The sequence below is a fragment of the Vulpes vulpes genome, chromosome 6 (genome assembly GCF_048418805.1).
Source record: "Vulpes vulpes isolate BD-2025 chromosome 6, VulVul3, whole genome shotgun sequence".
Lineage (NCBI taxonomy): Eukaryota > Metazoa > Chordata > Mammalia > Carnivora > Canidae > Vulpes > Vulpes vulpes.
Genome location: NC_132785.1, coordinates 121,170,067 through 121,182,027, shown reverse-complemented (window position 1 = coordinate 121,182,027; position 11,961 = coordinate 121,170,067).

Genomic DNA, 11,961 nt, shown 5'->3' with positions numbered 1-11,961 from the left:
GTGCAGAGCTCGGCAAAGCTGCGTGGGGGCCGAGACAGACGCTTTGAATGAGCTCGTGGTCCGGCTGGAAGGTTGCTACCTAACGGCTGGTTTCCGCACAGCCTGGCAGAGAGCTCCCGGACCGCTTGCCTAGGTCTGGTTCCCAGTTATGGCCCAAAGGAGAAGAAAGTCTCCCTAAGCCTGCCATGCATTGGCCACCTGCTAGGCCAGCACAGGGACAGAGCAGAGAGAGGAGGGAGGGGCTGCACCGTCAGCTCTGGGTCTGAGCATCAGACCTGGGGACACGAGCACGGGAAGGAGCAGGGGCCCCACTGCACTCACTAGTGGCTCCAGGAGCACAAAGCTACCCCTGGGCTGTGACCTCATAATCCATCCCCAGCCCAGGCAGGGGGCAGAGCAAGGTGAAGGAAGCTTCAGGTCCTCAACTTGGGACCTGCCCTTGCCTTATGGCTCGGCTCCATTCCCTGCTGGGTCTGTGGCATTTGGGGGAGCTGCCCACCTCCTGATGCCCCAACTATAAGCTGTCCAGGCCTCCCCCCCAGAAAGGCCCCCATTCAGTCAGAGCCCTACAGAGGGCAGCCTGGGGAGTCATCGCCTGAGGCAGGGGTTTCATTGGGAAGAAGGCTGGGGCAGAGAGGGACCAGGGTGAGGGCAAAGGAGGGAGGAGTCTGGACGGGGGCTGGGGTCATAGGTGAAAGGGCACCGGGTAGGGCAGGGATTGGGCCGATGCAGGGGCACACAGGCCCCGCCGGCCCAGAAGTCCCCGAGCAGGTCTCAAGGGAGCTGTGTCTGTCTGTTGTCCATGGTTCTAGAGCCTCTCAAACTTCTGATGAGCATCAACGGAGAGACGAAGGTGAGCGGGGCCTGGTTCTGGCCTTGGCTTCACGCAGGGGAAATGCTGGTCGTAAGCACAGAGGTCTGGGGTCTGGGCTTGCCCGGAGAGTCAGCAGAACCAGCTTCCTTACCCCCAAGAATCCGGGCCTTAGAGAAGGCAGCCAGTTGGCTGAGCCTGGTCATGTGCCCGCCCCCTGGCTTGACCGACAGTCACATCCTAGGTGCTGCCCTGGGGGCTGGAAGTTGCCCAGAGCAAGCCCCAGGCGGTGGATGGCGGGAGGCTGGGAAATGGGTGCTGAGCAGGTGCTTGGCTCACAGAGGCTCAGGGAAGCCCAGGGAGCTTGGACTTTATCCTGAAGACGACAAACAGCTGAAGGAAGGAGGGGCACGGTCAGATGGGCGTTCTGGAGGCAACTCCGGGCTCAGCGGAGGTGAGACTAACATCTGTCAGGACACTCCTAAGGCTTCCCGTGCAGGGCCTAATGTCATGTGGCATGCCACGAGGCCCAAGCTGTTCTTTCACAGTGGGGAAACTGAGGCCCAAAAGACACCTGCCCACCACTTCGCTGTTGGGAAATTGCTGAGCTGAGCTGTTAATCTAGGAAGGCGGGACTCCAGAGAGTCTGGGAGGTTGGGTTGCTGGGATTTGGATACCGATCCAGTGGGGATCCCCCAAGCTAGGACATGGGTCGAGGGGGGCTGCTCCCAGAGGGACCCCCATTAACTCTCTCTGGGCCCCATGCCTTCACGTGTGAGGGTGACAATTGCCCTCCCCTGGCCCTAAGCAGATGCAGGAGCTGCCTGGCCACCTCATCTCTCCCCAGGCTCAAAAACCCTTAGGACCGCTCATTTAGGGCTCTAAACTACTTGACCCAGGATGGCCACAGGCAGGGGGTTGTGGGTTTGATGGAACAATTTGCTTCCCGTAAGGATTTTATTTTTGGCCTCAAATGTCCCACACCCACACGAGGCTGGGAGACAGACTGCCGGGGCTCTGGAAACCTCTCTCCCTGTCAGGCCCCAAAGAGCAACTCTGCCATGATGTCCAAGGAGTGAAAACTATCATGGATTTACCGCTGCCTGGTGCTTTGCTGGGAGTCTCTCACTTCTCAGAAAGATCCTCCAAGGGGGCTCCTGGGTGGCTCAGTGGTTGAGCATCTGCCCTGGGCTCAGATCCTGATCCCGGGGTCCTGGGATGGAGTCCCACATTGGGCTCCCTGCATGGAGCCTGCTTCTCCCTCTGCCTGTGTCTCTGCCTCTCTCTCTGTGTCCCTCATGAATAAGTAAATAAAATCTAAAAAAAAAAAAAAAGATCATCCAAGGCACTAGCAGCATGGCTCCATTTTGCAGAGGCCAACACTGAGGTCTTGCCCAGGCTCATGGCTAATACCTGGTGGCAGGGCTGGCTACATAATTCATGGAGCCTAGTGCGACCTGAAAGGGACGGGCTCCTTATTTTAAAAAAGTAAGAACTTCAAGACAGCAGTGGTGGAACACAAAACCAGGGCCTGGGGTCTTCTGAGCGCCGCCCGTGCGTGGGTGCTCGGCGACAATTTGAACTCATGTCTCGAGATTCCAGCACCTGTTAGTTAACTCCACCCCAGCCTGCCTCAGCCTCTGCTGGGCTCTGGCTCTTCCTCTTCTCCTCCCCACCTCTACGCTCACCCACAGCCTGCAGACCCCACTGTTCCCTGATTAGGGGCAGATTCATGGTGCTGCAAGGAACTTTAAACCAGAAAAGAGGATCAAGGTGGAGAAAGGCAGGGACCCCCCACACACACCTCCTCTCTCCCCTGTGCTGTAGGGAGGAAAATCCAAGACAAGGCTGTCTGTACAGATAGCTGACAACCTTGGGACTGGGGGTGCGCATTATGGGCAGAACCACAATTAAATGGCAATAGAACCCCATTTTTAAGGCCTTAATAAGGACTCCTGGGGCTGGAATTTGACCCCAGAGCTTAAGTCTCCCAGGGCAGCCAACGCGATGGCCAGATCAGGCCTCCTGCCCAGAATTCCAACCCTGCCTGCCCTACAGCCCCAAATGCCCCCAGTAGGGACAAGACCAGCCCTTGCCCAGCGTGCATGGGTGATGCTCAGGATGCAGACTGAGGCTGTGCAGCGAAAAGCACAGAACCTCTCGGAGCCTCTGGTTTAAATGTAAAGTGCAGGGTCGCCTTGGGGTTGAGCATCTGACTCTTGATTTCAGCTCAGGTCCTGATCTCAGGGTCCTGAGATTAAGCCCCACCTTGGGCTCCACGCTTAGCATGGAGTCTGATTGAGATTCTCTCTCTCTCTCTTCCTTGGCTCTCCTCTCCTCCACTGTTGTGCCCTCACTCTCAAAATAAATAAATAAAATCTTAAAAATAAATAAATAAATAAGGGCAGCCTGGGTGGCTCAGCAGTTTAGCACCACCTTCGGCCCAGGGCGTGATCCTGGAGACCCGGGATCGAGTCCCACGTCTGGCTCCCTGAGTGGAGCCTGCTTCTCCCTCTGCCTGTGTCTCTGCCCCTCACTCTCTCTCTCTCTCTCTGTCTGTCTCTCATGAATAAATAAATAAATAAAATCTTTTAAAAAAATAAATGTAAAGTGGAGATAATTATAGTACCTAGAACAAAATGACATCATCTACATTGAACAGTTGGCATCATCTCATTTTTGTCAAAACAACCTATGTGTGTGTGCATGGAAGAAAGTCTAGGAGGGTATAGATGAGATTTTTAGGGCTTATTTTAGGGGCAGGAGGTGAGAGGAAATTTTTCTATGACCGTAACTCCGAGAACAGCAAGCAGCACAGTGCCTGGCACATAGTAGGTGTTCAATCAGCCTTAGTTTGGCTCCTGTCCTTCCCTTCTCACTGCCTCCAGGTTGCGACAATGGTGGTGACCCCCTAGCACAGGAGTCTTTTCTAAGAGCCTTGGGGCCGGGGTTGGCTGGCAAAGTGGCTTCAGGGAAGCTGTGGAGTGTGTGTGAACCTGCGTGGCTGTAGGGTTGGAGCAAGGAAGACAAGCGTGGCCTATTGGTTTTGCCTGAATTTTGCTAAGACCTGGCTCTTCTCAGTGTCCCACTCCCCTACTGAGACAGGGTCTCCGAGGGATCCCTGGGTCCTGGGTGGCGCAGCGGTTTGGCTCCTGCCTTTGGCCCAGGGCGCGATCCTGGAGACCCGGGATCAAATCCCACATCGGGCTCCCTGCATGGAGCCTGCTTCTCCCTCTGCCTATGTCTCTGCCTCTCTCTCTTTCTCTCTCTGTGACTATCATAAATAAATAAAAATTTAAAAAAAAAGAGAGACAGGGTCTCCGAGATGTATTCCTATCCCCGGCCTCCCACACGAGGTACTGAGGAGGCAAAAAACCAGAGTAGCTCAGGGCCCAGGAAGCAGTGCTATGACGGCTCCTCCTCTGAGGCCCCCAGCCCAGCTTCCGCCCTCCTGCTTGCCCGGCACCAGGGCAGGGCCCAGGTCCCTGAGCGGGGCGGTCACCCCCAGCAGGTCCTGGGACCCCCTGACACCGTCTCTGGGCAGCTTTCTGAAGGCTGGGCCCTCTGAGGAGGGAGGACACAGGCCCTGGCCGTGGCCCCTGGATACCCAGGGGAGGCCGGACCTTCCAATGTCTGTGATGCTGACACCCGGCTCCCCTCACTCCCACCTGCAGCATCTTGGAGGAACCGCCCTCCCGAGAAGAGGTGTGGGGAGGGCCTGCTCGACCTCAGGCACCTGGCTCTGCCGGGCAGCCAGGGATGTCGTTAGCTTGTCCTCTCAGCCCCCAGCAAGAATCTTCATGGCAACGCGGGGAAACACTGAGGCGCAGGGGACGGAGTAGGCCTGGGGCCCGCAGACCCGGATCCAATCACACCTCCACGTCCCTGGAGCGCCACTGGCCGGGCCATCTCCCTGCTCTGAGCTTCGGTGATGAGGGTCCTGTCAGCAAGGCTTATCGGATCTGCCTCCAGAATCATTGGAACCCATCCGCTGGCCCACCCTGGTCCACACTCTCCTCTCTCCAACGTGGGTGGACGCACAGGCCTTCCTTGCAGGCCATCCCGGGGCTCTGTCCCCTGCAGGCCATTCTCCACCCAGTAGAGGGCTCCCCTCCAAAGGCAAACCTAACCTCCCCATTTCTCTGCTCCAAACCAGTGCTACGCAGGCAAAAGTTTAACTCTGAGCTTCCCAGGGGGCAAAGCTGGAAATTTGCTTGCCAATCTCCATGGTGTAAACTACTCCCTCCACCGCTGATTTTAAGCTGCGAATAGTTAAGGGTCCTGCTTGCAAGAGTCCTGAAGATTTAACAGGTGGCTCTCCAGCTGCTACGGGTTGGTTTAAAGCTACCACTGTTTAAAGTCCTCCAGGGTCACCTGGGTGGTGCAGTTGGTTAAGCATCTGGCTCTTGGTTTCGGCTCAGGCCATGATCTCAGGATCAAGCCCTGCGTCAGGCTCCATGCTCAGCAGAGTCTGCTTAAGTTCCCCTCTCTCCCTCTATGCCTCTCCCCACCCACACACACTCTCTAAAATAAATATTTTTTTCTTTTTTTCTTTTAAAGGATTTTTATTTAGTTATGAGAGACACAGAGAGAGGCAGAGACATAGGCAGAAGGAGAAGCAGGCTCCATGGGGGGGAGCCCGATGTGGGACTCGATCCCAGGTCTCCAGGATCATGCCCTGGGCTGAAGGTGGTGCTAATCTGCTGGGCCACCGGAGCTGCCCAATAAATTTTTTTTTTAAATCCTCCAACAACTACAAATGAACTTCAAACCTTGGCTGACCAGGTCCTAAATGGTCCCCTCTGGCCATTCCTCCCACATTGGACTCACCCCAGGGCCTTTGCACTTGTGGTTCTCTCTGCCCAGAGCGCTGTTCTCCTAGCCCTTGCGAGTGCTTTCTCCTCCTTGCCTTTCAGATCTAGCTCAGGTGCCACCATCTCACAGTGACCTTCCCTGACTGTGTGGAACAACCCTGACTCCGGCGTACCTCTGGTCTCCCCCTCACTCTTGGTAAGTTCGATTTTAGTTCTCATTACTCTGGATCGTCTGTCCTGGAGTGTGATCTCCATGGGGGCCAGGACTGGTGGGAAAGTGTCCCCGCTGGAGCCTCAGGCTCTAGAGGTGTAGTACTGGACACCCGGCAGGCGCTCAGGAGACCTGTGGGTATAGGTAGAGCTCCCCACTAACCACCTGCAGAGCCCTCAGAGTCACTTAATGTCCTGGAGCCTTGGTTTCCTCATCTGCAAGTGGGTACAGCAGTACCTAAGTGACACAGCTATTAGGGTCTGAAGATGGCTGAGTGGAAGGCACTTGGTACAGGGTCTGTTATTATCAGAGCCTCAAAAAGAGAGTGGCCTCCTCACTTGCATCTATCTGACGACAGGCAGCTCATCCCCTCCCAAGGTAGCCCTGTCCACCTCTGGGCCACTCTGACCACCAGAACATCTGCTCTTCCTTATGCAGGGTGCACACGTGTGTCCCACAGCGTCTTTCCTTTGGTCCTGCTTCAGCCGCTCCCCCACACAGTCCCTTGGCTCTTACAACCACGTTAACAAATTGGAGGACAGATGGAGCCGGTTGTTAGGAGCCTGAAGGAAGGCCCCAGCTCTGCTCTACGTGTGGGTTGTCTGACCTTGGGCAAGTCCCTTAACTTCGCTGAGCCTCTGTAAAATGGGGTTACCAATGGTACCGACCTCATAGGTACTTGTGGGAACTAAATAAGCCGATAGACATACAAGCTTAGCACATAGAAGGTGCTCAAACATCAGCTGCCACTACTGTCACTCTGCCTGGGGCCCGGCCACTCCCACATCTGGCCTCTGTGCTACTCGGGGCCACAGCCATTTCTGCTGAAGGCCAGGCCCTCTCTTGAATGCGCTCCAGCCAAGCTGGAAAAAGGCGCCAGCCTGTTTGGGTCGCCCACCGCATCTTCACCCCCAGCCATCAGAGCTGACCTTCCTTGTGGACAAGACCCAGCGCTTTCCAAAGTCCCCCCAGGGGGTTACCTGACCCCAGGGCAGTGACTCCATTTGCTGAGCTTGGGAGTCAAGGCCCTAAGCCTCTGTGCCATGAGATGCCTTGGAATGGGGGTACTGAGTGTCCCCGTCTGGGGCATATCTTTTTTTGAAGGGAGTCTTGATGTTCATAAAAGTGCTGATGGTGGTGGGGGAAGGGGAACATGGTGCAGGAGACCAAGCAGGAGCAGCAGCAAGAGAGGAGGAGGTGGCGGCCAGGACAGTGCCACGGCCTGAAAGCAAGGAAGAAAGGGGGTGGGTGGGGAGGGAAGGGGGAGACCAGATGGTGCTCTGGCCCCACAGCCCAGTGCTGGGACTGTGACTATGATGGGGTACCCCCTCGTGATTTTGCAGACGTAACTAAGACTACGATCGGTGGCCCTTGAGACAGGGGAGGCTCCTCGGGGGATCCCATCTAATCACAGGAGCCCTGGAAAACTTCTCAGGCCCCTAGAGGAAGATCCCGAGAGATTTGCCGTAGGAGACAGATTCAAAGTGAGGGAGGTCCTCACTGGCTGAGATGGAGGGGTCATGGAGCAAAGACCAGGGAGCCCGGACAAGTCCCGGGCCCACAGGTGACAAGCAGATGGGACCTCAGTCCTGTGGTTTCCAGGAACCGACTCTGCCAGCAACCTGAACAACCCTGGAAGCAGGTTCTTCCCCAGTGGCGCCAGACAAGAGTCTGGGCCTTGAGTTCAGCCCTAGGAGATGCCGAGAACCCCAACTTCTGAACTACGGAACCTCTGGACTGGACAGGAAACATCATACGAATTTGAGGCTGGATTGGGGGGCATTCAGGACCTCCCAGGCATGAGGAGGAAGGTCAGTGTGGGTTTCAAGGCCGTCATTCAACCTACCAATTCCAGGCATCCCAAAGCCTGGAGAGCGTTACCAGATGAAATCCCGGGGGCTTCCGAGGAGGGACATCCATGAGCTCCGCTGAGCACGCTGGGGCCCTGGGAGCTTCTGGATGCACAAAGGCACCTCATTTGAGCAGCGCTTTCCCGGGGCAGGGGGTGGTGCGGGGCTGGGCAGCGGGTCCCCAGGCCCTGAGAGGCCTTCCCAGTACCAGGCGTTCTCGGGCATCACGAACGCAGCCCGCAGTTCTCAGACAGCCTGTGCCTCCCAGCCCTGAGGCTGCCAACCCCTCTGACCCGGGAACAGGGTGGCTGGGCCTTGGCCAAGGTCGGAGGACCAGCTGGCCATTTTTGAGGATGGACAGTCTGACCCCAGAGTGGGGCCAGGACTCGGGGCTCGGACTTAGGGCGGGTGCCACTAATCCACGTGCTCATTCAGACTCCTGCTCCCCTCAGGAGCCTCTCCCACCCCGTACTTCACAGTTCACAAATGCTTTTTTGCAGCAACATCTCACGGAGGTGCAGGCGCGCAGGGGCCCACGCTCAGGGATGCTTAGTCTCGTGCTCTGCTGTTGCTGCCTTGCGATCTTGATGATCTCTGAACACGGGCCTTGCATTTTCATTTTGCACCAGGCAGTATACGGAGGCACCCAGCTATCTCCCCTCGCCAGAATCTCAGCAGAGAGGCAGTGAGCACACCCATGTTCCCGGCGGAACCTGGGGTGCCTCCAGCACGGGGACCTGCTGGAATGCACGCCGTCCCAGCCGCAGGCAAGGCTCTGGTGAGATGCTCGGTTGCAGAGGAACACAACTTGCCCTCCAAGAACGGACTGGGAGTTCTATCTGCTTTTCAGACCCCCCAACCACCTGTTTTCCTAAAAAGCAGCCGTGGCACGGAGCTGTTAAGTACCTGTGAGCCATGGGGGGAGGCGAGGGGGGCCCTCAGCGATGTCCTCAGAGTCCAGCACACTCAAGGCCACATGTTCAGTGGGTGCCCCGGGAGTGTCATTAAGTGAAAACAGAACATGGACTGGACTCAGAAGAGATGACGTTCTTGCCCAAGGCCACGAGCCAGGATGCAGCCTACCTGGGTCAGCGGACTCCGAGTCAAGTGCTCACCCCTTAGCCACACTGCAGGCTCTTTGACCCCGCTTCTGGGAGCCAGGGGACCAGGGTGCAGGTGATGGACAAGGCTGCAGGTTGGGAGCTGACTCCTGCCTGTCCCGTCCAGGGGCCACTTGAGTGGAAATGGCCCTTGTAAACTGGCGGAGGTTGCAGACACGGCGGGTACCCTGCTTGGGCCCCCCTCCCTGGCCACTCCGTACACGCCTTGACCCTCCTTTTCTGTTTTGCTCCCCTTCCCCCCCACCCCCCGCCACGTTTTGTGCCCTCCCTCCCCACATACACCGTGTAAACTCGAATCCTAGTTGGCTCCAGGGGGATCCAAAGGAAGAACCACGGCCTCATTTCTTTGGGGCTACCTTCTCCTGGGGCCTCCCCGCAGCCTCCCCCCCCCCACCCCCGGTGTTGTCAGTTGTGTGGTTTCCCGGGGCCAGGAAGTGGGGGGCCGAGGCCTCTGGCTGTCACAGAAATTGTTTCCCCTTCCTCCTGGGAACAGAGCCAGGAAACATTTCCCAGCCCAGCTGAAGTGACAAGAGGCCGGGGACCGAGGGCTAGAGGACAGCACGTGAGGAGGAGTGTCTGACACTTCCAGGTCCAGGGGTAGAATGTTCTGTGTGTCACCTTCCATGACATCTCTGCTTGCATCTCAGTGTGCATGCGGCGGGGACGCGTGGTGGCAGAGCCACCCACAGACATGGGTCTGTGGGTCCCTGGGTCCCTGAACCACCTCTGGGCGGAGAGCCACATGTCGATGAAGAATAGCGGCTGCGTGTGGATTTTCAAGAGCGGGGAACACACTATTGTGTGTGAGCCTTTGTGTGTTTTGGGATATGTTACGGCAACAACTATTGACTAATTCAGAGGACGAGAGGCTAGGCCTGGGAGGTGGGCAGCCCTCAGTGTAGCCCTGACCCTGTCTTTCGCTGTCTGAGGGCCATGAGCAAGTCCTTAATTTAATTCCCAGGGAGCTGAGGCCCGGAATCACAGAAAGAGTGTTCAAACCCTGATTCCAAACCCACTCGACAGTTTGCAGGAGGACTCCAGATCTTTCTAATGGCTTCTCTCCCTCCAAATGTCCTTGTCCCGGTTGCCAACCTCCTTGGGGCTCTGCTGTGACCTCAAAGTTGCTGAGAATCGGACTGTGTCACTGCCAATGGCCACGACGTGCTCTTGGGAGCAAGGACCTGGATGCCTCTCTGTGCTCCTGGGGACGTTTTAGGGGCTGATGCCAGCAAGTGGGGAGATGTCTGGGTCGATCTCATCTTTAGGCTACATTCTGGTCTCCAGGGCAGCCTCCCACTGCCCCAACTTGACAAAGAAGCAGCCCCTAGTCCCGTCTCTGCATGGCAGGGTCTAAGGGGTGCAGACTCACTTATTCCTCTAGTTGGGGGGCTAGAAATGCCCCCTTGACCTGAGGGACATGTTAGTGTACCAATCAGGGGGCCCTACAAGTAGGATTTTTTGGAAAGAAAAAGACAAGATGTACATACAGGTCGATACGAATTTCTGATAAACAGCAAGGAATTGTGTAGCGTAAGTGTGTCCCACGCCGTATTTAGGACACACTCCTACTAAAAGTATTTGTTGCTTATGTGAAACTCAAAGGGAAGCTGATGACCCCAACTGCAAAACTCCGCAGGCACAAGTGTAAGATAAATAAAGAGAAGGAATCCACTGGTAGAGGTGTGGGCAGCGTCAAGGACACCAGAACAGAGCAAGGCACCCGGAGTCCAGCTCGACAGGTGCCGCGTCCTGCAGGGACAGGATGGAGTCCCTGTCAGAACCGTGGTGCCAAGCAGAGGGGGGGCTGGAGAAATAATTACCCTGCGCTCTTTCTCTTGTCCTGCCCACCTGGCCTCCCATTGGCTGGACTCAGTCAAAAGCCAGAGGGCAAGGAGGCTTGGGCAGAGCTGCCAGCCTGCCGGGCACGGAGCTGGGCACAGGAGGCAGAGCGGACCTGACCGCAACCGAGGAGGCCAGCTCAGTCTAGAAAAGGCAACTAGGGTTTCTTAATCTCCCTTGGGCTTTGTCCCCTTGATGATGCTTTCAGAGGCCACTCCTTGCCAAGATGGGCAGGGACAGGGACAGAGTCACAGATACCACACACGGGCCCCAATCCTCCCTCCAGAAGCTCTGTTAAGAGTCTGGCAAGAGGCGCAGAGTGGAGGCCCAGCACGTGTGGCCAGATGTCCACGGGGCCTCTCAGCTGCATGGCGTGGCCGTGACTGGCTCCAAGCTCACGGGATGCTCAGGACCCTTGCATCCAAACCCTCCCCTGAGATTCCTACCAACTGTGGGGCCCGTGCTCTCCCACCGTCCAAGCCCCCTGCCATCTCCACCTGACTGGACCCTGCCCCCAGCAGACCCAGCACCGTCCCTCCGGGAGCCCAGCTGGCACTCCTGGGAAGTGCAGGCGGGTGGAGGGTCACCTGTGCAGGGCTGGTCCTGCACACCGCCTGTTCCTGTGGCCCTCCTGCCTCCGCCCTAATTCTCCACTCTGTCCTGCAGAGGTCCCCCTCCTCCCCCTCCTCCCCCTCCTCCTCCTTCTCTTCCTCCTCCCCCTCCTCCTCCTCCTCCCCCTTCTCCGAAGGTCCGAAGGCCGGAGTCACTTCCACCCCACACTTGTACCCAGGTACTTCCCAACAAAGACAGCTGGCTCCCTGTCCCCCCACCTCTCCCTCTCTCACTCCCTGCATCCCTCCCCCTCCCTCCTTTCTCAGCCCCCACCCCCCCATCCCCCATTGCCTTGCACTGGGCTGTAGGAATGAAAGGAAAGACACTCATTCTGCACTGCTTCCCCGACCTGCTCTTGCCAAGTGAGGGTAAAACGAAAAAGCACCCCTCCACGAGCTAGGAGTGGGGCCCCCCTAGATGTGGGGCGGCCGGCATCTGGATCTTGGTCTTCCCAGCCCACAGAATTCTGGAACCCATGGCAACCCTGCCTCCAACATGCGGACCGGACCGACAGTGACAGGCTTTAAGGAGCAGCTGGCGACCTGGGAGCCGGGGCACTGAGCCGCCCGCCAGCCTGTGTGCTGACCTCGGGCTGATACATGAGCCAGCGGGAAAGGTCTGTCTTTTGTAGGCAGAACAAAACAAAACAAAACCCCAAACCCCCACTTCCCCTTGTCTCTCCCCTGCCCCCCATACAGTCCAA